General features: G+C 42.5%; 1 long non-coding RNA gene across 3 annotated transcripts in view; it reads right to left on the bottom strand.

Moving 5' to 3' along the window:
• LOC112113511 overlaps positions 1-22,039 on the bottom strand; it is a 33,883-nt gene extending 11,844 nt beyond the window's left edge. Inside the window, exons 1-3 of one of the 3 annotated variants that reach the window (XR_002908688.2) lie at positions 21,948-22,039; positions 20,116-20,253; positions 1,211-1,621 (exon numbers count right to left, since the gene is read on the bottom strand). This is a non-coding gene — a long non-coding RNA (uncharacterized LOC112113511). Of the gene's footprint in view, positions 1-1,210; positions 1,622-4,185; positions 5,244-20,115; positions 20,254-21,947 lie in introns of those variants that run through there. The other 2 variants (XR_002908689.2, XR_003899809.1) reach the window with 2 other exon arrangements.
• Between the last annotated feature and the right edge of the window lie 4,174 nt (positions 22,040-26,213).

The raw sequence follows: 26,213 nt of genomic DNA, 5'->3' as shown, positions 1-26,213 counted from the left end.
AATGAGAAGATCAAGGCTAGGAATGAAGCACATCCTAGATGACTTGATGAAATTTAGAACTGTCACTGCAAAGGGGAACCCCTGAAAGCTCTGGCAAATCTCCTGGCCCTCATGCTGAAATTTACCAGACAGCACGCCAATCCCACAATATAAATGGGATAATCAGTGTTACCTTCTTTAAAGGAAATGGTACAGTCAGTCTTAAAGAAATCTTTACGTATCACAAGTGGACTTGATTGTAGATGGAGTATAATGATACTTCAAAAGGGCTGGGCATGGTCAGTACTTTGAAGAGAAATCTCAGTGGAAATACTCAGATGCTGCAAGAAGTGATGTTATCAGCATTTGAATCAACATTAAACTAGTGCCCCATCATGGCATCAGGGTAAGTGTCATACATAACTGATGTACAATTGAAGCCTAGGCTGCTTACGGCCATTAAAGATCCTATGACAATTTTCTCAAGAACAGGGGTGTCTGGCCCAGTGTCTGTGTGAAATGAACTAATTCCAGTCTGCCTATCCTAATCTTCTTGTAACTTTATTGATCTCACTGTTGTCTTCACTTCTTGCACTAAATTGTAATATAATATTGTGCTTTAGTAAGCATGAGCATTCCACCACAGAGGTGGCTGCATTTCACATATGGTTGAAGTGAAGCGGTCCCCTTATCTAAAGCACAGGAAAAGGTTCTGTATTCACTAGGTAACCTCGTAGTGTGTCTATCACAAGAGCAGTTCCCTCAGAGTGCTTGTTAGTTCACAGCTGTAATAAAGCATAAATAAAACCAAGTTCTCATCTTGAGTAGAGAATGATAAAGGACCCATTTTGCAGCTATAAATCCAGACCTGTTTAGTCTTCGGCAAGGACCTTTGTTTGACAGTTCACAGCAAAATTGAGTTGCCTGGGCATGTTGGTCAATAGTTTCTCACTAAGAAGGCTCCTCCTTCCCTTTTGCACATGCACTAATCCAGTGGTTCTCAAACTTTAGCAACCTGAGGATCCCCATTTTGATTGAAAAATTTTCATGGACCCCTTAGCCTACTGATGTTCTTTTTCATTTGAAAAAAAAATGCATGTTCATGAAAAGCTCTATTATTACTGAAATTATCATTAACATAATTATTTTGTTATTTATTATTATACAGAGATACATAAATATGTCTTGGTAAGGAACTAATTCTTTATTTAATATAAACAGCTACAAAACTTCATAAAAAACCCCAAGCTTACAAAACATTAATGCGAAGGATGATGTTGTTTTGCCGAAACAAGATCACAAATGTTTGGCTCAAAGGTGGAAAGTTGTATTCTTAGATCTGGTTCTACATTCAATCGGTTTCTGCATTTTGATTTCCCATATAAACGTGCAGAGAATGCCCATTCACATAAATACGTTGTGGGAAACGGCATTAAAAACTTCAACGCTTTGCCTGACAGTTTGGCATAATCAGGTCTCAGACTTAACCAAAAAGTCTGCCAGACTGTATTGATTGCTCCACAAGGCTATTTTCTTCAGATGAAGTTAGACTTTTGGTGGTGTTGACATCATTGAATGGATCCCTGATCCAATTGTTACCAGAATCGGGAAGAGGAAAATAATCCCTGAAGTTCTTCAAAGCCTGCAAATGATCAATGAGAACATTTTGTATTTCATCAGAGATCTCTTCATTGGACGTTTCAAGAAAATCGTTCAGCGTTGGAAATGATTCATTCACACCGTTCTGAAGATGATTTGACCATAAATCTAACTTTTTAATCAGCACTTCCACTTTGTCTTCAACTTTAAATATAGTTACAGCTACCCCTTGTAGGCTCAAATTTAGTCCATTCAAACAGATGGAAAATATCGGCTAAGTATGCTACCATATCTAACCGCGAAAAATCATTGAAACCCTCACTCAGTCGAAATGTCGTACCTATGAAAAATATTCAGATTTCATCACGCAACTCAAACAAGCAGTTGAGTACTTTCCCACAAGACAACCAACACACTTCTGAATGTAAAAGAAGCTGTTTATGATCGCTACCCATGTCATCGCAAAGGGCATTAAAGATGTGGGAATTTAGTGGATGAGCTTTAATAAAATTCACCACTTTCACTACCTCATCCAGCATTATCTTTAGTTTTCCTGCCATTTTTCTGGCAGCTAATGATTCTCGGTGTATACAGCAATGATTCCACATAACTGTAGTTATGATATCCTCAACACGTGCGTGAGTCCTCTGTAATTTCCTGACATTGCACAAGCCCCATCAGTACTGATTCCTACACATTTTGAACACTCAATTTCATTTGTTATTATGAAATCATTCAGATTATTAAACACAGCTTCACAGTAGTATGTGTTGGTAATGCATGGCTAAATAGGAAATCTTTTTTAATTTTACTATCTAATTCATATCGAATGAATGCCAGCAAATTAGTGTTGCCAGAAACATCTGTGCTTTCATCCAGTTGCAGTGAATAATATTGGCTTTTGCATACCCTTGTAATTAACTGCTCTTTTATATTCACAGACATACACCTCTACCCCAATATAACATGACCCGATATAACATGAATTTGGATATAATGGGATAAACAGTGCTCCGGGGGGGGGAAGCGGGGGGGCGGGGCTGCGCACTCTGGCAGATCAAAGCAAGTTCGATATAACACCTATAATGCGGTAAGATTTTTTTGGCTCCCGAGGACAGCGTTCTATTGGGGTAGAGGTGTATTTTCAATTCTATGGGTGACAGTGTCGTTGGAGTGAGATAAAATTTAAATCTTTTGCAGCTTTATCCCCCAGCATTGCACTGGTCGTTGCTTGTGCAGCAGGTAGAATTAGTTCCTGTGTGATACTGTGAGGTTTCCTTGCTATTATTAGGGATACTTGATAAGAAGCAAACACAGACTTTTTGTTTTGCAGCCAGTTGCGGTTTTTTCAATTGATTTCTAGCTTGCATGTAGTTCTCGCTGTTTGTTTTGGAAAAATTTGACAGATTTCTTCACGTGCTGCTTATGTTTCGTTTCTAGATGCCAGTGAAGTTTGGCTGGTTTCATGCATTTGTTGGATAATAATTCATGACAGAGAACACATTGTACTTTTCTGGCCATCTTCATAGTCTGTGCTTGTAAATCCAAACAAGTATTTGTCACAGTACTTACATATTTTGCGTTTTAGTTCCCGTGTTTGAGTAGTTTTGCTTGAACATGATGCAACTTCACTTAAGTCAACATCATCATTCTTACATTTTAACCAGTGATCCATAATGCAGTACCACAAGGTTAAGAACACGACCTTCAACGCACAGGCACCGGCTTTTAATTTTGAGCAGCTGAGAGTGCTCAACCCACACTCAGACCCAGGACCCACCCCACTACACAGCTGTTCCAGGGGGTGCAGGCAGTGGGAGGAATGGGGAGGAGTTGATCAGCAGGGCCAGCAGCCTCGGCCATAACTCGCGGACCACCTGGAGGCAGACATGACTCGCAGACCTCCTGGCGTACCTTCATGGACCCCAGTTTGAGAACTGCTGCACTAATCCATGTCACCAATATGGACAATAATTAGGGCCCTACCAAATTCACTGCTATGAGAAAGAGATCACAGACCGTGAAATCTGGTCTTTTGTGTGCTTTTACCCTATATACAGATTTCATGGGGGAGACTAGCATTTCTGAAATTGGGTGTCCTAACCCAAAAGGGAGTTGCAAGGGGGTTCGCAAGATTATTTCAGAGGGGTCTCGGTATTGCCACTCTTACTTCTGCACTGCCTTCGGAGCTGGGCAGCTGCAAAGCGGCGGCTGTTGGCTGGGTACACAGCTCTGAAGGCAACGTCTGCCAGCAGCAGCGCAGAAGTAAGGGTGGCAATACCATACTATGCCATCCTTACTTTTGCGCGGCTCTTCCTTCAGAGCTGGACTCTCGGCCAGTAGCCACCACTCTGCAGCTGCCCAGCTCTGAAGGCAGCGCCACCGCCAGCAGCAGCACAGAAGTAAGGGTAGCAGTACCTCAACCCTCCCTACAAACCTTGTGACACCCCCCCCCACCACTCCACAACTCCTTTTTTGGGTCAGGACCCCTACAATTACAACACCATGAAATTTCAGATTTAAATAGCTAAAATCATGACATTTACGATTTTTAAAATCCTATGACCATGACATTGACCGAAATGGACCATGAATTTGGTAGGACCTTAACAATAATACTCACTGGGACTGAGCGAGAAATACATGTTAGATCATATCTTGCACTGATCTCTGATGGTGAATTATTTCTCTTTTCCTGATGCTTGTTGGTAAAATTGATTAAAAAAAAAAAAAAAAAGTAACTAGGAGAAAACCTAACCCTCACCTGTAGTCTGTTGAGAAGCATAGTTTTGCATAAATGGATGCCTAAGTCCACTACACAAGTGACTGCATTTCAGTGTGTGGGAGCAGTAGTATGAAGGATCTATCGGGAAAGTATTACATCACCACTGAAGTCCAAAACTCATGTAGATACAACCTTTATAATATACCATACCATCCTTTATATATCTTCTTAAGAGCTAGCACTAAACCAGAATACAATCCCAATTAGCTTCTTTAATACTTAACTTTGATATGTTCTTAGTGCAGGTGAACAGCTCCCAGCTTATTCCTCATATTTCCCAAGCTGCAAATTGAGGGCCAGTCCTGAGACAATGGAAAAGCTCCCATTGATTTCAGCGATGTAGGATCGAATTATAAATACTGAGTTTGAGTAGAGATTGGTGGTACACATTTACCAGATGAGCAACAGAATATTTATTCTTTACACTATCCTTAAGGATCAAAAGCATGTTGCCGTAATTTGAAAATCCATCAAGGCAGGAGTTTGAAGAAATTATAGCACAATATTAAATCTTGCTTCTTAAGGGCTGGGATGGGGTTTGTGGCCCAATAAACAACAATAATCATGTTGTGCTGTCTTGTCAGACTGTCCTTTGCAAATACATTACTTTGTATTATATTTTAACAACCAAGGCGCGGTGCATAATCTTGTGGACGTCAACTAGTGCTTTATGAATTGAAATTAATATTAGAGTGGGATCATTTCCTAATGGGTTCTCATACAGCAAAACCCTGTTTATGCTACAGTACCAGTTGTCTTCAGTTCCAATTACTCAGAACATGCTTCCCTGCAGTTCTCATGATGCATTTTGTTAGGAAATACATTTCTCTGGGGGAAAAAATATAGATCTGTCTTTTGGTGATTCCAGCTGGCAATTTATCTGAAGGAAGGAAGAAAAAATAAGAGTTTGTTTTCCTACAGTATTAACTATATGAAATTCACTCTTGTGATGACCAGCATAAGGTCTAGGTAACTACATGTGGGCTCAGGTAGTCTGAGTTCAATTAGTAGTATTGACACTAACCTTGGGCAAGTCATTTGATTTCAGTATGCATTTGTTCCATGTCCTCAAAATGGGGATAATATGCTGACCAAAGCTCCTTGAAAATGTTGTGTTGACACTAATTTTCAATGAAAAATTCCTTGTTGTCCAAAATGAAAAAAAAAATCATGCAAAAATCCATTTTCATGGAAAATTTTCCATTTTTAGATGAAAATCCAAAACTGGAGGGGTGGTAATTCTTAAAAACAGAATGTGTATTTAAAACTAAAGAATAGTAATTATTGGATTTCAGCTTTTTCTTGAAAAAATCCACTTTTTTTTCTGGAAAATACTTATTTTCCTCTCAGCTGCAATACTGTCCCATTCTCACAGATCTATTATGAGGATAAATTAATTGATAGTTGTGAGGTGCTTGAATGCTGCAGTGGTAGGAGCCTATACAGACCTAGGTAAATCTGGACTCTGATTTTCAGGGTGGTCATTGCTCTAGACAAACTAGAGAATAGCTGCTCTTCAAACCCCACAGTCACACAGACAACTAAGCAATCTGCCACATGAACTCTCTATGTATTCTGTCCATGTGGCAGATCCATTCTGTTGTAAAAGAAAGCAGTGTGGTCCAGTGGATATGGTACTAAACTGGAAGGCAGTAGGCCTAGCTCTACAGTCAATTCCTGACACTGCCACCAACCTAGGGCTATCACCTGGCTGGTATTTGACTGACCTGGACAGTTTTTTGGTGGATTTGCCAGTTTCCAGAAAAATAATTTAATCTGCTGGGGGGGGGGGGGGGGGGGGGTGGGTGGGGCTGTATCAGGGGTCTGAAACACGCGGCCCGGGGGCCGCCTGCGGGGCTGTTTTCTGCGGCCCACAAGCTCCTCGCGCCCCCCCCCCAGCGTTTACCTAGAGCGGCTCCAGCCCGACGCGCACCAGGGGAAGGGCAGGCTCCCTGCCTGCCCTGCCCCCTGCCGCTCCAGGAAGCAGCCGGAACGTGGGGAAGGGGGGGGCACAGGGCTCTGTGTGTTGCTCTTGCTTCAGGCAGCGCACCCAGCAGCTCCCATTGGCCGCTGTTCCCCGTTCCCAGCCAATGGGAGTTGCTGGGGGTGGTGCCTGAAGCAACAGCAACACACAGACCCCTGTGCCCCACCTCCCCCAGGTTCCGGCCACTTCCCGGAGCAGTGCGAAGACAGGCAGGCAGGCGGCCTGCCCTGCCCCCGGTGCATGTCAGGCCGGAGCCCGCCCCCCGAGTGCCTCCTGCAGCCCAATCCCCTGCTGTACCCTGCACCCCTCCTGCAGCCCAACCCCCTGCTGTACCCCACACCTCTCCTGCACCCCACACCCCAACTCCCTGCCCTGAGCCCCACACCCCACACCCCTTCTGCCCTCCCTGGGGGCAGGAAGGGGGCAGAGTTGGGGTGGGGATTTCAGGGAAGGGGTTGGAATGGGGGCAGGGCCTCATGGAAGGGGTGGAGTGGGGGCGGGGCCAAGGGTGGCGGGGGGAGGTGTCAGTAATGCGGCCCTTGGCCAATGTACTAGTCCTCATGTGGCCCTTGTGGTCATTTGAGTTTGAGACCCCTGGTCTATATGTTTGCACTATTATTACAATACACTGGGATAAGCTAATGTTTATAAGTTTCTGTGTCCAGCTAAAGATGCTATGATATTGTCATTAAACATAAGAAATTGCTGGAAATGGCAAATACAAATTCAAGAAATAGACTCCATGGATTTTCTTAATATGTATAAAGTTCCAAAACATTCACATTCAAGTATATAGTTAAAAATATAGAATCAATGCAGTGTGTGTGGGGGGGGGGTGAGGAAGGGGAATCAAGACAGACACAAACAAGACAGCTTGGATAAACACAACCAAGGTAAGAAAATGATGTTATTAATCTTATCTATGTGTGTTAATTCTCTATATACTATAAATGGCTGTTGAAAGGGGTGGGGGTTGCAGAGTTGTCTTGTGGTTGGGAGTTGGGGTTGGAGTGGGCTTGTCTTGTGTAGGGTTTTTTCATTTCAAAGATGGTAACCCTACACTGACCTACTGACTGATCTTGGGCAAGTTATTTCACTTCTCCATGTCTCATGTTTTCCCCACTCCACCTTAAAAGCCTGTAGCAATGAGACCAGTAGGAGAAAGAAGAGAGGATACATAGTGGATAGAGGATACATGGTTTAAATATTGTCTGGTCACTCAAGGGTTAAGTGGCCCACTATTGTTATATAGCAGTGGTCAAGAGCTGACTTCCCATCACATGTTTTCCTGGTCAGTTTGAGCCACTTTTCTGGCAGAAACAAGCTTTTCCGAGGACTGGGTTGATGTGCTGACAGCTGCCTTTTTGCAAGCTAATAACGCTTGTTGAGATTACACTGAGCTATAAATCATCACTCTTTCAGAGAGGAAAGTGGTGTTGAGCAAACTAATGTTAATGTCAGATTTATGTGACTATTTATATAAACAAGTCTGCTAGAGTCATTTCCATATGTAATATGCACTGATTTAGAATCTTGGCATGTGCACATCTGTACAGAGCTGACTGACTAAAAGTAGACACCAAGCATGTATATATCACCAGTTTACATGCGCTATGTAACGTATATTCTAAGAAGTTTGTGGCTGTCCTGGACTTCCTGGTTGTCGTGCTGCACAGCACACCTCACAACTTCACTGAAATAAGATGAAACTCAGACAGCCGTTCTTCATAAGAACAGGACCCTTGTTCTGTCTGATCTGAAGGTGAATCTTCATTAATGGTTAACAACACAGAGCCTATGGCACACAGAAGAGCAGTCCTGATTTCATCCAATAGAGGGAAATTGTGCACACTAGCTAATGCCTGACAATATGCGGTTTATTTTTCCTGATTTTCCTGGGTGGTATTGTGAGCATAACATATTTAAAGCAAACCAATATGAGATAACATAAACCCTGGTGAGTTTCTGAACTAGAAAAGACAGTTATCAGCTAGATGCTTATGCTGGACCCAAGTCCTCTGGTCCCTTCCATATGTGCATTAATTTATTAAATGAGAAATTGGAAAGCTTGATGGTTGGTACTAGTGGAACAGATTCTTCTGAATTTTAGTACTCTCCAATTTCCATTCTTGTCATGTTTCCCTCATGTCTTCTCATTCAAATTTGTGACTTTACAGCTTGAGCAGCCCAGCCTGCCCCATGAATCCAAAATCTTGATGGAACATCACAGCAGTTCCCTAAAAATCCCATCATGCTCAGGGAAAGTACCTGGCAGTTGTTTATGCCTGAGTAATCCTATCACAGGGAAATTTCTTGGCAGCCAGTCCATGGAAAAAGTGGGAAAGTTTGGTTTAAAAATATAAAAAGAAATAAAACAAGAAAGGGTTAAACACGAGTGAAAAGAGAGAGAGAGAGAGAGAGCTACCAGTGACACCTGATTGGATTTCCTCCTTTGTAAATGGAAGTACAGCTGCTTAGGGAGGAGACACAATGCTGGGTTCTTCTTGCAGTAATTAGAAAGGCAGAGCTGCCAAAAACTGTTTTCCCAGCTGCCGCTCAGTTTGCAGGATATTTCTGGAGCCCCTCTCAGATGGCTAGGCATCCAGAGATCCCATTCAGCTGTGAAATTGGACTTGCAAAAACAAACATTACATCAAGAGAGCCATCCTTAAAAAAATTGCAATAACTTCAGATTATATTCTATTTTGAGAAGGGAAAGCTAATTGATACAAAAAACGAGCCAAAATATCTCAGCCTTGTCAGTTCCCAAGAGTAGTAAACAAATTTATCCTCTTATCCAAAGTCATTGGTCATCTGGAAGGCCCTGCTGTAACTTGACCATTTATGCATCTTTTCCTCCCCTCTATTCTGCTCTAGATACGGCGTGGAAGGGACGGAATTTAGGTTTTGTGTTTGGGGAAAGCTCTTCAGTCAGTTTTTGGTTTTGCAGATCCAATCTTACTTCTCCGCCCCCCCCCCCCCCGGCAATTGTCAATGCTCATGGCTTTGGATGAAAGGTTCTAATTTTGTCCCATTTCTATGGCTGAGAAAATGGATTGGGTTTGGTTCTGAATAAAGGCAAGTATCCATAAGCGAGAGTCCCTGCCCCAGAGTGCACTCACTCTCAGAAACAGTATAGGGAGAAGACTTGAACAATGCAAGGGGCCAGACTACAGCATAGAAAGTAGAAGTGGAAAACATCTCTTGGGTAATCTGATCCATTTTCCTCTGCCACTACAGGACTGTTGCCTATGGTGTAGCCCCCATTGTTTTGTCCAGTCTGATTTTAAATATCTTCAAAAATGGAGTTTCCATTGGGAGACCCAAATGGTCTTTCTATATTAGTAGTCATACTGCTATCTATATTTCTCAAGCACATTATGACCATTTAAAGGACATTTCAAGATGAGGGACTTAACATGCTTCCCTTTATCATGTGTATAATATATAGAATGTCCCTGTAGCTGACATGAATTCTTAGCTTTCACAGGCAAATACTAGTAATTAATGTCACTACTGGAAAAATTGAAACACCAACTACACAAAATAAATACTTACATATATACTATTACTCATTTTTCCTCATGTTATTTAGGGACATTAGCATTAAATACTGAATTATGTCATCTACGGGTGAAAGGTTTAGTTGGATGGATGTACAGCTATAACAGAATAAGCAAAATGAGTAGGGAGGCATTGTGATCAAGTAGTTATAGCAGGTGACTGGGCATCAGGATTTCCAGATTTTGTTCCTGCATTTACCATTGACTCACTATGAGACCTTGGCCATGTCAATAAATCTCTCTGGGCTTTTGTTTTCCCATCTGTAAAATGTGGCTAACAATGCTTTACCCAACAGCATGTTTTGAGAATTAATCAGAGTTTGTAAAACACTTTGGAATCTTTGGACTAAAGATGCTACATACAGGCAAAGTATCACTGTCCATTGGTGATCATTCTTATAGATATTATATATTTTTACATACCTTCTTGGAGCCTATAGAGTGGTACAGTTTTAGAGTATTGTGTGTATAGTAAAAATGAAACTAAGCATAGCTGAATAAATGAGATACTCTATAGTAAATGCTTATAACACTTGTCATAATGGGTCTATCATAAAAAAATAAAAGTTTACAGAACATTGAAGAATATAAAATGTTTGCTAAACCAGCAATAATGTCATTCCAAAATAAATTTCCACTTGCGTAGGAAAAAAGTGCAACATAAATATTTGTAGCAGAAAGCAAGTAGCAAGTCAAGATTGGAAAGAATATGATTTATGACACAAATAAATGTAAAGGATATTAGTAAGATTAGTGCATGGGAATGTTAACACAAATCAAAATATACAGCACCAAATTGGATTGCTTGCTGCACAACAAAAGAACAGCAAATCTAATAGAGTGCATATGGTATGTCATTAAAAAAAGAACAGTGCAAGGTAGAGTCCAAGTATTGAGCAAATACATTCATGTTGTTAAGAAGGGGGTACCACAGGGTATTAGGCCTGGTCTTATTAAATAGCTTCATTAATAATCTGAAGGAGGGAAGTTAAGTGTGTATTAATGAAATTCACTGATGATGATAAATTGTGAGAAGTTGTGAACATCAGTGAGGAAAAAGAAATAATATAAAGAAACCTGGATCGATTGGATTTAACTAAGGAAAATACAGCTAGTGGATTCTTAGTCTCTAGATAGTATGGTTTAGGGGACTTAAAAGTACCTTAGACATGCATAGGTATGTACAAACAGCCTCCTCCTCCATCATCATCATGGCAAATTGAAAGTGACATATGACCCTTGCAGATCAAACGCAATTTAGATCTATCTCTGGCAAGGAGTTACAGGCAGTCTGGCTACATAGTCAGTTTATGTCCATCACTGGCAATCTTATCGCACCACCAAAGCTTTTGGAGACCACACGATCAGCAACAGTAGCATTTGTTGGTACATATGCTCTGGAATTCATTGGTCTTCCATTTTAATTATATGTCCATAACAAGAAAGCTGAGTAATGCAAAACATATACTTCAGTAGGAGGGAAAAAAACTGAGAAGCAGGAAAACTGAAAGTGAGATCAAGGTATGATAATGGAGATAATCAGACATGGATTTGCAATGCAATGTGGCTACAGAAAATGTCAATGCAATGCAATTTGGGCCGGGGTAGGCAGAGACGTCATGTCACAGAGCAATACGGTCTCTCTCTGTGGTTCTGGTGGTAGAACCACAGCTGAGGATCAGATCCTCAGCAGGCACAGATGCTGTTTTCCAATTATCCTGGGGGGTGCTCAGCCCCAGGCCCCACCCCCACTCCACCCCTTTCCCCCCAATGTCCCACCTCTGCCCTGCCTCTTCCCGCCTCTGCTCTGCCCCTGTCCTGCATCTTCGCCCCTTACCCAAAGTGCACACTGTCCCCACTCTTCCCTACCCCACCCTCCCAGCACTTCTTGCATGCCGCAGAACAGCTGATCTGTGGCAGGCGGGAGGCACTGGGGAGGGAGAGGGAGGAGTTGATCAGCATGGCCACTGGAGGGCAGGAGGCATGGTGGTGGGAGCTTGGCATCCACTAATTTTTTGCCGTGGGTGCTCCAACCCAGGAACACCTACGTCAGCAGGTGTTCATTCGATAGCTCTGTTGAAATCAATGACTTACATCAGCTTATGGTCTGGCCCTTACAGTGTTGAGTTAAATTCTGACTACATAATTACAAATATGCAAGGTAATTAGTTATAAAGAATTTACAGAACTGCAAAAGAGAATGTGCTGAAGGGAGCAATCCTGGAAGTTGTGTAAGGGCAAAGACTAGATGCTGCAATGGAATGAGATGGTGTAACGGGGCGGATCGGCACTGCACTGGTACCGAGCGGGTTAACGCTTCCCTCCTAGCAGAGGAAGCCCCACCCCTAAGGCTCTGCTGGGCATACTCCAACTGGAAGGCAGGTATAAAAGCCTGCAGAGCTGCTCAGTCAGGGCTAGCTGCCAAGGAGGAAGGACGCTCAACAGAAGCTCCAGCCCAGGAGCCGCTACAGCCCTTACCTATGAGAGCTGAAGAGCCAGAAATTTGGACCAGAGGCCTGACGCTATCAGAAGCCCAGGGAGTATTGGGTGCTGAGGAGCTTGGAGATCCCGGAGCTGAAGAGCCAGAAACCTGGACCAGAGGCTTGCAGCTATCGGAATCCCAGGGAAAGTCTGGTGCTGGGGAACCTGGAGACCCCTATGCCATATGGACTACTGCTGCCAGAGAAGTGGTAGGAAGTGACCCAGGGAAGGTAAGGGAGTGGTACGTCCCACCATTATGAGGTCGGCGTATTTCGGTAGGATTCCCCGCTGACAGGGCCGGCTCCAGGCACCAAGCACCCAAGCTGGTGCTTGGGGCGGCACCTGGAGGGGGGCGGCGCGGCGCTCCGGCCGCCGGGGAGAGCGGGGCCACAGCCGGGCTCGCCGCCCTCCCCCCCGCCGCCCGGGCGCCCCCCCCCCCCGCGCCCTCCCCCCGGCCGCCGGGGGGAGAGCGGCGAGCCCCTGCTGGGGCTCGCCGCCCTGCGCTCTGGCCGCCGGGGGGAGAGCCGAGCCCCAGTTGGGGCTCGCCGCCCTCTCGCCGCCCTGCCCCCGGCGCTCTGCCCCCGGCGGCCGGGGGGGGGGCGGAGCCCCCCCCGGGGCTTGCCACCCTCCCCCCAGGGCTCCTTGGGCGTCAAAAAAGCCAGAGCCGGCCCTGCCCGCTGACCCCGTGGCGGACCGCTCTGCAACTGACAGAGCTGGGCAACTTTTCAGAGTGAACAGTTTCTGTTCTTTGTCCTATTCAGGAATCCGAAATTAGCTCTTTGTCCTATTCAGGAATCATTGATGCACAGCCTTCCATTTTTATTCGTATTTTAATGGTTTGAACATTTTATACAAACCTATTTTAGCCTATGTGATTTATGTTTGCTGCAACTATGTCATTGATGAATTTCTATTCATGGTGTGTAACTAGCTGCCTGTGGCACATTGTGTGGCTTTGGTTCCTGAGTGGAGGAATGAAACATTTTTGAGAAGAGAGTGAGCACTTCTGGCATTAGTAGTGCATTCTCGTGTTCATGCATGAATGTCGATCCTTGTTAGCATGCAACTGAGTATTCAAATGATAAACTCAACATTTGTGCAAAACTAACCCCATTTGAACCACTGTTAACAGAAAACAGTGGACCGGGGAGAGTGGGAGGGGGAGAACTTGGCCAAATCAAAGTGATTCAGAGCTTGTGAAAGTGTTTTTGAATTATTTTCCCAGTTATAACCCCAATTCTGTTGCAGAAATGTTGTTGGTAATGATGATATCTATTGAAGAGTCCAACTGGTGTCCATGGTGCTGTGTTCAGAGTTCACCTGCTCTTTAATCACCACAGTCTGGTGCTCACACTAACAGGACCTGCCATAATATTTCAGGTGTGTAAAGTTATAAGAGATACCATGTCTCTGGGGTCAGAGCCCTGCAACTGGCTGGCTGTCTCATTACATTAGCCCTGCCCGCTACACCTGGGAAAAAGAGCTGGCATTCAATTGGCTGATCCTCATAAAAGAAGGCAGCAGGAAATGGGATGAGGGGCCAGCAGTATCCTCCAGAAAGCTGAGGTCTCAGTGGATGTGCACACAATGGACTGCTGCAGGAGCAATTGTATTACTAAGGTTCTGAGGTAAAAGCCAGGAAATTTGGGTTGACGAGCTTACTGGTGTGAGGAACAGACTTGGGGAAGGGACTAGTCAGCCTGCACGGACTTTGTGAGAAGAGTCTGAGGTTTTTGATTTTTTTTGTTACAAAGGTGAGAAATAAAACCATAAGAATAATAATAAAAAAAAAACAATTAACCCTGCTGGAAGCTGCTTCCCTGGATTCCATGAGAGAGCTTCAGGCAGAATTACCCCAGAGAGTGAGCTGGCTTGGCAAAATCAAAATCTGGTCGGGTAGGAGGAGGGTGTTCTAATATAGGCCCCAATCCTTAAGAAGGGGGAAAGTGTGTGTCTCTAAGGTGTGATGTACCCAATCAATTAGGGATTGGTAGCAGGTCCTCAAACAATTTCTGCTCTTTCCTCCCACCCCAGTCAATTTGGGAACTGTTGGTAGTATAAATGGAGAACAGTAGTAATACTGTCTAGCACTAATTATAACACATGGTTTTTACTGTGTTAGTAAGGACTGCCTTCTTTAATGATAATGACTAACATTTGATTAGTGTCCTTCATTCCAAAGTATCCCAAAGAGTTCTTCAAATTTTAAACCTGACCTTTCAGAGCATATGCAAGCCCTTTATCAAGGATGTCTAATAATGACTCACTCTATTATACCAAACTATCTACCTATTTTATCTTTATAATACTTAGCTCTTATGTAGTACTTATCATCCAGAGATCTCACTGCAATTTACAAAGGCAGGTGGTATTATCTGCATTTTACACATGGCAAAATTGAGGCAAAGAGAATAAATGACTCACCAAGGTCATATGACTCTGTGGCAGAGCTGGGACTAGAACCCAGGTATCTAGACTCACTCCAGTGCCCAATATACTTATTTATATATAAAATAATACTACACAGTATGCATATCAACCAACCTTATTCCTTCCTCTGATCCTGCAATCCTCCAACTTCATACAATCTCTCCTCCATCATATCACATATATCCTAGGTTGTAAACTCCTTGGGGCAGAGACTTTGCCTACTTTCTTTACATAAGTGCCATGCACACATGGTAGTGTGTACCAGTATTAAATCATAACAATACTCATTGATTCATCTGAGTGAGGACTTCAGAATTGGGTCCTAAATAATTCAGAAGCACTTCATCCATCATTGAAATGCAGTAATTTCTTAACAGATAACAGCACAAGAGTTCAGGAAAGGAAATAAAGATGAATATGTTATTCAGCTGAAACCATAGGGGGAAATGTAGGCAGGCAGAATGGAATTACCCAAATTAAAATCTGGCCAGGACATCAGGAAAAAAGTGCCCAGAGGTTTAATGACTACTAGTGGCCAGCACCTCTACTTTATGCCTCAGCCTAGTAATAGTATTTCCAGAACAACAGTGGGATATTGGCTCACTATGGACTCGGGGGGTAAGAATGCCAATGAAGTAAGCACTATCCTCTCTGCAGCAACTGAGGTTTCCTTAAAGGTCTCCATTCCAAGTATGGATGCTCTGCATGTCAGAGAAGCAAAACTAAATCTTGGCTTTGAATAGCTGTGGGCTTCTTTGGAACAAAATCTTTTCTGAATTAAGAAATGTGGGAAATTCTAACTACTTTGTAGACTTTATGCCTGCTATTCCATCAATTTGATATTCTCTGAACATATTTTATTAGTCTCAGTTTTGAAATATGACACAAGGGAGCCTGGCATAAGGGAGCCTGACTACTGTCTAAACCATTGATTTCAATGGGGTTTAAGCATATGCTTAAAGTTACCTCCTCAAGTGCTTTGCTGAATCTGAGCTTTTATTGCTCAAGCCCCTCTTTAGTCTTATTGCTTTTCTGGGAGAACCTTTCTGCATTTCTCAGCAGCAAGCGTCAATAAAGAGGCTTGATTACATTACAAAAATGTCTACCAAATACCATTTAATGCAGACTTTTCAGGTCATCACTGGTGGGAATAGCAAAATGGATTTTACTTTGCAAGGTAAGATTAATTTCTAAATAAATGAGGCTGCAAAATACCCTATGCAGCATCTGTGGGCTGCGCTGCTTCCGCGACTGGAGAGAGAGAAAAAAAAGAACAGAGCATTTTAAAAGCTTTCAGTTTGAAATATGTTGCAATATCTTTTGTTTATTTTCCCTCATAAAAAAAAAAATCCCAACCAGAAAGATCGTAGGCAAAAAACATGGGTAATAATTTCTCCTAGTTGTTCTACTTTAAAATAAGAGATTGACATTTCCTCTGAATATAGTCTTATAATGCTCCAATGTTGAAGTAAATGAAATATATAAATAGAAGAAGGCTGATCAGCCCATTAGAGAGCCAGCTTTCAGTGTTCAATAAACACCTTTACTTTTAGGAGTGCTGTAAAAATACTGAGCAAAGCTTCTGAGACATATTCTAACTAGGGGGAGAATTGCTAGGGCTTCACTGGCCAAACCTGTCTACCGTATATGTGTGAACCATAACATTCACCTTATATATGTTCCACACTGATTTGGTGTGTGTCAGTAATTGCTATTCAATAATAACTATATAATATATCATGCTTTGGTGGATTAGTGTATCACTTCAGCAGCCTGCCACTGATGCCAATTCTATGAAGCATTCTATTACACTGGCAATAAAGTAAAACTGGTCTGCCTCAGCCTAGTAGAACCCTTAGGATGGTGGTGATTTAGGCAGTGGACAGGGACTCAAAAAAACCTGGTCCAGTTCCTGACTCTTGCTTGACATTTTGGCAAGTCACTGTGTGCCCCATCTGTAAAATTGGTATAATGCTTCTTCCCTAATTCATAGTGGTGGTGTGAGGCTAAATCCATAAATACCTAGGAGATGCTCAACAACCTGGAGATGGGGGCTAGATGAATACCCTGCTAGCTAGCCAGAATACTGCATGTCCTCCCTAGAGAAGAATGCACCCTGGAGCAGATGGGGCCTAGCTAGCACAAGAAAGTGCATTTATACCCTTTTCCCATCTACAGGCCAACACCAGTTTCTTTGCACCATTAGCGAATTATATGCCTCACTGAGAGGGTGTGAAGATTAATAACTACTGTGATCCCCATTTTAAAGATGAGCAACTGAAGCCCACAGAGTTTAAGGGACTTGCCTAAAGTTAGTGTCAAAAATAGGATTAAAACTGAGGTGTCTGTGGCTTCAGTGTTGTGCTGACTCTCCACTCAGCATTGCCAACTCTTGTGATTTTTATCACGAGCTTCGCAATATTTAGTATTTTTCATAAAGCCCCAGCTCCTGAAGTTACATGAATATGTGAAACTCTCATCTTTCATTTAAGGAAAGGATAAGTTTCTAGCCATTGTGGTTGCAGAAAAAAGATTGACAATGTGACCTAATTGCACCCCAAAACATCAGGAAATAGAAGGCAAAGAAAAAGAACTCCAATTATACATATATATTTATATAAATGATTTTTAAGACAATTTGGTGATATTTTGGGTGCCTGAAATATGAGGTTTGGACTATTGGAATTGGCAGTACTCTTCACTAGCCTCTACTTCAGTCCTGTGCCAGCATGTGTAACCCAAAATCTGTGAAGAGGAGGAGGACAAAACCAGGAGGCAAAGAAATATGATTCTCCAGCTTCCAAAATGTTAGAACCCATGACCAGTTAATACATTACAATCTACATACGAGGCCACCATCCTTCCAGTTGATCTCGTTTCCTTATTCTTTATATATAGGGTTGGAAGGATTAGATTGTTATGGGTAAATGTTGGTATCTCTTATTAGTCAATTTCACCGTACACACACAAACTGATGAAAAAGTATTACCATTGATAATAATAAAAATGTACATATAGGCAAAGTTAGAAAAATGCTTCTTGACAACTTATTAGAGTTTGATTTAAGGATATTTACTTTATTTAGACATAAGTTTGATAATTTGTGTTTCAGAAAGTTAAAGCTTTATAACCATGTCTCAATGTCTGTCATTAAATAATTGTCTGCCCCCCACATAATTTCCCACAACTGTGAAAATTAAAATGGATTAAAACTGGAAAAAAAGCTTAAACATAAATATAAATATTATCTTGTCAAAATTATTTTTAAAAAGGAATTCTGCCAAGCCTGTTTATATACTGTATCTCATTTAAATGGTCCTTCATGTTAACAGGATAAACTTGCTAAATATCAGATAGAGAAATGCAAATACAAACCCTGTTGGGTTTTATTTTTTGCTCCCTGGCAGCATGTAACTCCCACCTAGTCCTAACTGACCACCTTTTCTATTTTTACACATCTTGATATACTAGGGTGTCAGTATTTTCCTAATTATATTAATGTAATCTGAAATCAACTTGCATTAGCTGGCTTGCAACAAGGGGTTAAATAGTTTTGTTGTGTTCAGTAGGTGTTTTAGTGGATTCGGTTTCATGCTTTATTGAGCCCCTTATATCCATTTAATGACAGAGATGAGCAGGGATAGGAAAGAGCTACTTTTGCTGTTCTCCACTTCAGAGCCAGAGGAGTGTGCTACCCATTAATCACAGATGCATGCTTTCTAGCATGTCATTGCCTGCAGTGATTTGGGCAACAAACAGTTATCTTAACTGAATCTTTGTGTAACTAGATGGAAAATTGGTGAGAAGGATAGTTTTTGTGGGGAGAGAGAGCTGGGTACTATGGCCCTGAACATGTGATTGGATTTGTGCGGACGGATATCAGATAGAGGCATCTGCAAAGGCATCCATCTATGCATATTCAACCACAGGATCAGAGACTAAAAGTGGATCATTTTTTAAAATGAGAATTGTTCACTTCTCTGGGGTCCTTTTGCTTTCTTTGTGACATCAGAACAGAAACCTCCTATTAAGGCTAAATCCATGGGAGTGCAATGCAAAAGCAAGAAAGTAAACAAAATAAAGTATTTGTGCATATGGTTTCTTTTAAGATGCATGAAAATGGCCTTATGATATTCATTTGGAAAGAGGTCTGCTTTCTGGTGTTTTAACATTAGGAATGTCACATTCCGGATATCACCCTTATATTTAGGAGAACTTCAGCAAGTTTCTGAAGGACCAGACAAAGGAGATTGAAACCTCAGCAACAGCTTGTCCATTTCTGGGGGGGCATGCTGACTAGTAGGAAATGCTATTAAAAAAAATTCTTACTGATCCTAATACTGGTGCTGCAGTGGCAGTAGAATGCCACTATGGTAGAATGCTCTGACAGCCATTTTCAGTGCCGCTTTGGTTAGCCCTGCTCAGGGCATGCCTAAGTCACACGGTGCTGAAAATGGCTGCAAGTGCTGGAGAGCTATCTATAGTATGGCTCCCAGTGTTGTTAATGCTGGTGGGAATATTTTTGCTAAAAAAATTTCTACTGTAAGCAGCATCTTAATCTGTGCAAGATGCATGATTACTATCAAAGGTATTGTAATGTAGCAGATACCATCCAGTCAGGTGTTCTGCCTCTAACAGTGGAAAATATTCATTGCTTCAGAGGAAGGAAAATAAATTATAATATGCCAGGCCTATTGTGCAAAGTTGTCCATGAAACATTCCTCCCTGACCCCTCCTAATCACCCCACAGTCAATGAGCTAATCCCTTCCCTGAAGCATGAGATTTGGCTACTCTTATCACTATTTTACAAATGTTTTTAGCACTCAAAAAATTGTCCAGTTCATTTAAAAGCCCAGCCACAGCAAGTACACATTTGCAGTAGCTTTTGATTCTCTAGTGTCTTTCAGTCTTTCAAAGTGCTTTATTCTTGTGGTTGAAATGAGTTGGCAAGCTGCAGCCTGGGGTACCAGTACTTTTATGGAGACTTCCTTCTTCTACTCCAGAATCTAGTTTTCAGTTGTTTTGTTTTTAAACAAAATCAAATCTTTAGCTCCTGTGATTGCAAAGAAAATCTTCAGTTTGTGAACCAAGTGTAACCCAGTGCGGCTGTATCTGCCTGTGCCTGCAAATGGCCAAACAATAGCTCTGAGAATGAGGAAATGCCCATATTTGTCTCAGTGGACTGTTAACTTTGAAGTCTAAAAAATGATCATTAAAAATGTCAAGACTGTTAATTCTATAACTGAAACTCAGTTTGTTTTATTGTTACCTCAGCCTCCCAACCCACACTTACCCACGTTGTTTTGTCCAACTGGTGTACTCTGTCTGTCAGACTGTGAGCTCTCTGGGTCAAGAACTCTCATCTTTGCTAAATGTCTGCAGAGCATCTTGAACAATGGGTCCCTGATCCTTGACTGGGGGGTCCTGGGCACTAAAGTAATAATGAATAATAATAATTATAATTATAATAAAAAAGAAAACAATGATTAGCTGATGTCACTAAATGTATGGCACATAAGGAAAAAAGGACCATCATATTAGGAATATCTGCAGTCTAAGGTGAGTGGCATCTCATTTGGGTGTATGAAATAGTGGGGCCTGGTTTGCGAGCAGAGCTTGACAGAACTCCACTACCATTATTTATCCACCTAGACTCGTTTCTCTCTCTATCATTTCATTAATCAATGAGCTGCAGCCGCCTCTGAGGTAACACAGCAGTTCTTGAACAATGCAGAGCAACATTGACAGGGTGAGGTATAGAAGAGGACGATTTTTGTCCAGTTAAAGTTACAGGGGGGAAACATCCTTCTTGAATTGTGGATATCAGAACTGGATAGAGTATTCCAGAAGCAGTTGCACCAAATACAGAGGTAACATACCCTCTCTACTTCTCCTTGGAATCCTCATTTATGCATCCTAGGATTGCATTAGCCCTTTTGGCCACAGGATCACACTGAGAGCTCACATTCAGCTGATTATCCACCCCCCCACACACACCCCAAATCTTTTTCAGTCAGTGTGTCCCAGGATGAAGTCCCCGATCCTGATACTGATTGATTTGCTTTGCTTATAAACACAAACTTTAAAGCTATCCCAGAGTAATTTTCTCTCCCCGCCCCCATGTTCTTTTCAAGTGTTTTTTGTAATTTTTGAGCTTTTTTTTCTTCCTATATTTCATTTTATCAAAACACCACCTTTTCCCTTCCCCAGCAGGAGATGCACCATAAACCCCTCATTCCTATTTAAAAAGTGCCAGAGGCAGAGGCTGACTCATTGGGATGTGTCTTACTCTATGCACCAAAGGTTAACATAAAAATCACTAGTTCATCTTGAACAACTGTAATGGACAGGATTTTGCTATGTTATATAAATCCTTTCACAATTTGCATTAATTAAATATTAGGTCACAATTTATATTCAGGTTATATAGTAAATCTTCCAGGACAGGGACCATGTCTTTCTATTTGCATCACAAAATGCTTGGCACACTTTTGGACTCTGTAAAATAATAAAAAAAATTGGTTCAGAGCTGCCACATTCTATTCAGATGAAGTTACCTCATGGTCTATGTGTTAGATGGCTGGTTGTTGTCACAAATGCACACACACAGCCATTCAATCAGGCAAAGCAAGTGGAGAGGGTTGCTGCATCTGCTCAAGTGGTCATTTCGAATCCTATGTCTCCCCATTGTGTTTGTCCTCTGCAGCATGTGGAGGAGCAGGGCTGTGAACTGAACACACATTCCCTCTTTCCAGGAATATGCATTCTGGCTCTTTTGCCCTGACTTCAATAGACATTCATATTATGACATTCAGCTAGGGGAAGTTTACATGTTTGTTTTGTTTCAGGAACAGCTAGGTTTACAATATAAATTGCATATGAGAACAACCAAATTACATTTTAACCCTCCTACCAATTTAACCTTCAGGTATTGGAGACAATGGGAACACTACATATTGCAAACCCTGACTTCCCTTCCTAACTCCCCAAGAACTAAATACAACCCAAGAGTTCTGATTCCACTCTGATTTTCCTCCTAGCCAACAAACTTACCCTCCTTTCATGTGAGTGAGACAAACTTCTTAACACATTTCATTCCTTGTGGAAATAACTAGCAGAACTCACCATTACTGAAGGAGGGGATAGGGAGGGTGGAAAAATGGAACTTTCAGAGAGCTCTCCCAATCACACACTCTCCATTCAAATATGCATGAGGTGATGAGGCAGATAAATTGTTCTGCTATTTTACAATATCTGTCCCTGCTCCCTCCTCCATGTGTGCATGCAGCAAGCACTTGCTGTCACATTGTGACCTTGGGAAAGTTATTCATTTCCCACTTGAATCAGCTGTAACAAACAATTTGTGCATGTTGCATTTACTGAAGGAAAATTATACTTTTTTTCCTTGAGTGATTTCACCCTCCTAGTGAAATAGTGTTTCCTAATATCCAACCTAGACCTCCCCCACTGCAACTTGGGATCATTGCTTCTTGTTCTGTCATCTGCCACCACTGAGAATGGCCTAGCTCCATCCTCTTTGGAACCCACGTTTAGGTAGTTGAAAGCAGCTATCAAATCCCCCTTCACTCTTCTCTTCTGCAGACTAAGTAAGCCCAGTTCCCTCAGCCTCTCCTCATAAATCATGTGCCTGAGCCCCTAATCATTTTTGTTGCCCTCCGTTGGACTCTCTCCAATTTTTCCATATCCTTTTTGTAGTGGGAGGACCAAAACTGGACACAATACTCCAGGTGTGGCCTCACCAGTGCCGAATAGAGGGGAATAATCGCTTCCCTTGATCTGCTACAGGCACATCCAGCTAATCTGCTTGAGTCTGCAAAACAGGGCTGGAAATGTCATAAATCAGCTTTTTTAGTGATGTTTTGGTATTTCAGCTGCTGGTCTCTGCCAGAACCTAGAAGCACAGAGGCACACAAAACTGACAAATAATGGGAGTAAAACAATTGTTCACTTCCTTTTAGATTAATGGTAGAATTTTCAAGATCCAGTTCAAACTTGGGGAGATTTGGTTGGCCTGTCAGTTTATCCAGGCCAGTTCCCCCACCCGCAATTGGAACAGAATCTGCCAAAAAGTCCTGCTTCTTGGATGAAAATGTTGTTGTTTCTTCACTTTCTGATAGCCAAAGAGAAAGCACAAACCAAGGCAAAGGATCCTTTGAGAGCTAATATATCACCTCTGCAGTAGTCACTAAAGTTTTAGAGGAAATTTTAATCATAAAAGAAAGGTGGAACAACCAGGGCCGGCTCTACTGTTTTTGCCGCCCCAAGCAGCGCGCCGAATTGCCGCCGCAGACGGCGGGGGCAGTCCGTGTGCCATTAAGGCAGAATGCGCGTTTCCGCGGCGGCGGCAATTCAGCGGCAGCTTCTGTCTTCAAAGAAGCTTCCGCAGAATTGCTGCCACTGCGGAAATGTGTGTGCCGCCCTAACGGCACACGGACTGCCCCCGCCGTCCGCAGCGGCAATTCGGTGAGCTGGTTGGGGCGGCAAAAACACACTGACTGCCGCCCCTTGCAGATTGCGGCCCCAAGCACCTGCTTGGAATGCTGGTGCCTGGAGCCGGCCCTGGGAACAACATGTTTTCAGTTTTCTCCATGTCTATAAAAAACACTGTTGGTCCATGTAATTAAAGGCCCATATCAGTCTAAATCATTAACACCTTTTCTATCAAACTAAACAGTACTGCAAATGGAAAAGTAAGTTGGGCAGAGCAAATAACAGCTGGATATTAATGACTCTGATGATCTGCTGGCGTGATTGATTCTTCCCCTCTGGTGGTGAGCTCACTTTCCCTTCAAAGGTGGTGTCTGAGAATGGCTACAGGCCTACGAGAAGGGATAGGTGTCTATGTGACTTTCTTGCTTTTAGGCTTTATCCAGGGCAAGTCACTGAACCTCTCCCTGGGAAGAATCTCCCAATGCCATCAGTCGTAAGGGACATCCGAGATCAAGTGATGTCTTGTTGCAGCTCTGCTGATTTTATTATCTCCTGCTTGAGCACAGCGGCAGTCTGCAAGCCTCGCAGTCTTTGCCAGTGCAGACCTTGCAAGATAAGCACATGGCCTTTTAGTCTTGGGTAAAATGGTTGTAGTCTGAAAGTTTACTCCCTAGCTGTCTTATTTCAAAGCAGAAACCATACAGGCAGCTTCATAAATTGGCTGCAGGTACCTGGAAATGGAAACATTTGCTGGAAAGTGCTATGTGGTCCCACTAATGATGTTGTGGGATTCCAAGGTCAGAAGGTCTCACTGCAATCATCTAGTCTGATCTCCAGTGTAACACAGGCCAGAGAACTACCCCAAAGTAATTCCTAGAGCAGAGCTTTTAGAAAAAATACATCCAATCTTGATTTCAAAATTGTCAGTGATGGAGAATCCACCACGGCTCTTAGTAAATTGTTCTGATGGTTAATTACTCTCACTGTTAAAGATGTACCCCTTATTTCCAGTCTGAATTTGTCTAGCTTCAACTTCCAGCCATTGGATCATGTTGTACCTTTTTCTGCTAGACTGAAGAGCCCATTATTAAATATTTGTTCCCCATGTAGATACTTATAGACTGTAATCAAGTCACACCTTAACCTTCTTTTTGTTAAACTAAATGGATTGAGCTAGTCTGTCACTATAAGGCATATTTTCTAATCCTTTAATCATTCTCATGGCTCTTCTCTGAATCCTCTTCAATTTGTCAACATCCTTCTTGAATTGTGGGCACCAGAACAGGACAATCGCACTAGTGTAAAATACCCTCTCTTCTCCTACTTGAGATTCCCCTGTTTTATGCATCTCAGGATTGCATTATCTCTTCTGGCCATAATTGAGGGATTAAAGAGATATAGTGAAGTGCAGTCTCTCTTTGAGACTAGAGAATGGAGAGACTAGGAGGGTCGAGGAGGAAGCCCAGGGGGAGAGTTGGCCCTGGGATCCTCTCCTGAGTAGGAAAAGACTGGCAAGAGGCCAAGAGAGATTCAGAGCTGTCACTGTTTGGTGAGCCCTGATGACAGAACAGGATGTGGATTTCCAGAGAGAGAGAGCCCTTGAAGGTGTTCAACTGGGGAACAGAGGAGGAAGAATGTCAAGTCCAAGGAGGGCAGAAAGGAATTTACATTTGTACTTATGGTTTGGGATTTTGTTGGGAGATTCCGGGGGAAAACCCTATGAATCCTGGTCCTCAGAAGGGTGAACCTAGAGAAGTTGTAGGGAGAAGGCCTGAAAAAAAGGCTACAATAGGAAGAAGTCCAGGGAGGCTGAGCAAGAAGTTTGACATAATAGACCTTGACTGCTGCTTATAGGGTCCCTGGACTGGACCTCAGTGTAGAAGGTGAGCCAGGGATCCCCTACCAGCCACTGATAAGGTAGCATGAGGCCCTTGAGAAAGAAGACAAGGATCATTTAAAGCCCTGAGAGAAGGGTGTGAGGACCACAGGGACCAGAGTGAGGCCTAAACCCCTTTATAAGGATGTTCAGTGGTTATTTGTTGGACTTTGCTACCCCAGCAAATGTGTGATGAAATGTGACCTGGCTGGAGGGGCGAGTCATGAGAAGAGGTGGAATGCTGCAGGACTTGAGTGGCCACCGGCAGATGGCACTAGGAAGAAAAGCGCTGCAACACCAGGCCTAGCCTGGGGGGATGCCTACCAGTATGTCCACTCTTTTACCGGAAGCCAGCATTTAAATACCTTAATAGGATGCCCAGAAGTCAATACCTCAATGCACATATAATGTTCTATGTGCTGATCTGACCTTACATATGTGGGATACAGATGCACACATGCTTGAAAACCAAACCATAAATATGGTGTCAGTGGGAGTTATGCCTGAGCAAGCATGAAGTAAAGACCATGCTTAATTTGTACAAAGGTGCTGGGGCTCAATCAATTAGTTCTGGGGCTCAAGCAATTTTTTTACATTCATAACTGGTGCAGCAAGCCCAGAGGTGCCAGGGCTGAGCCCTGACAAGCTCTGGCACAAATTAAGCACTGAGTCAAGACTATAAATTCAATGGTAGTTTTAAATGAGTAAGGCTTGAAACTCAAGAGGAGTAATAATACAGGGCAAATCATCTTTATGCCCATTCATTCTGTTTCTGAGAATGCCAGTTGAAGGGTGGTTTTTTTTTTTTTTTTTTACTGAGAGCCATTCAAATCATTTACACAGGACAAGAAGATGGTAACAACTTGCAGTCCCCACTAACCTAGCCTTTAATCTAGCAAAAAAAGTAAGTACATGCTTAACTGTAAGCAGGTTGGCAGTTCCATTTAATACTTATACATGGATTTGTGCCAGTGACCTACAAGTGAAAGTCTCTATAGTCCATTTTCAAGCCATCAAGTCATCCAGTTCTCTGCAAGAGTTGGTGGTTGTTCTTGTTATTACTA

This window comes from Terrapene carolina, unplaced genomic scaffold (genome assembly GCF_002925995.2).
Source record: "Terrapene carolina triunguis isolate 2854851 unplaced genomic scaffold, T_m_triunguis-2.0 Scaffold96, whole genome shotgun sequence".
In the NCBI taxonomy this organism is placed as follows: domain Eukaryota; kingdom Metazoa; phylum Chordata; order Testudines; family Emydidae; genus Terrapene; species Terrapene triunguis.
This window is presented reverse-complemented; position numbering and strand designations above follow the sequence as displayed.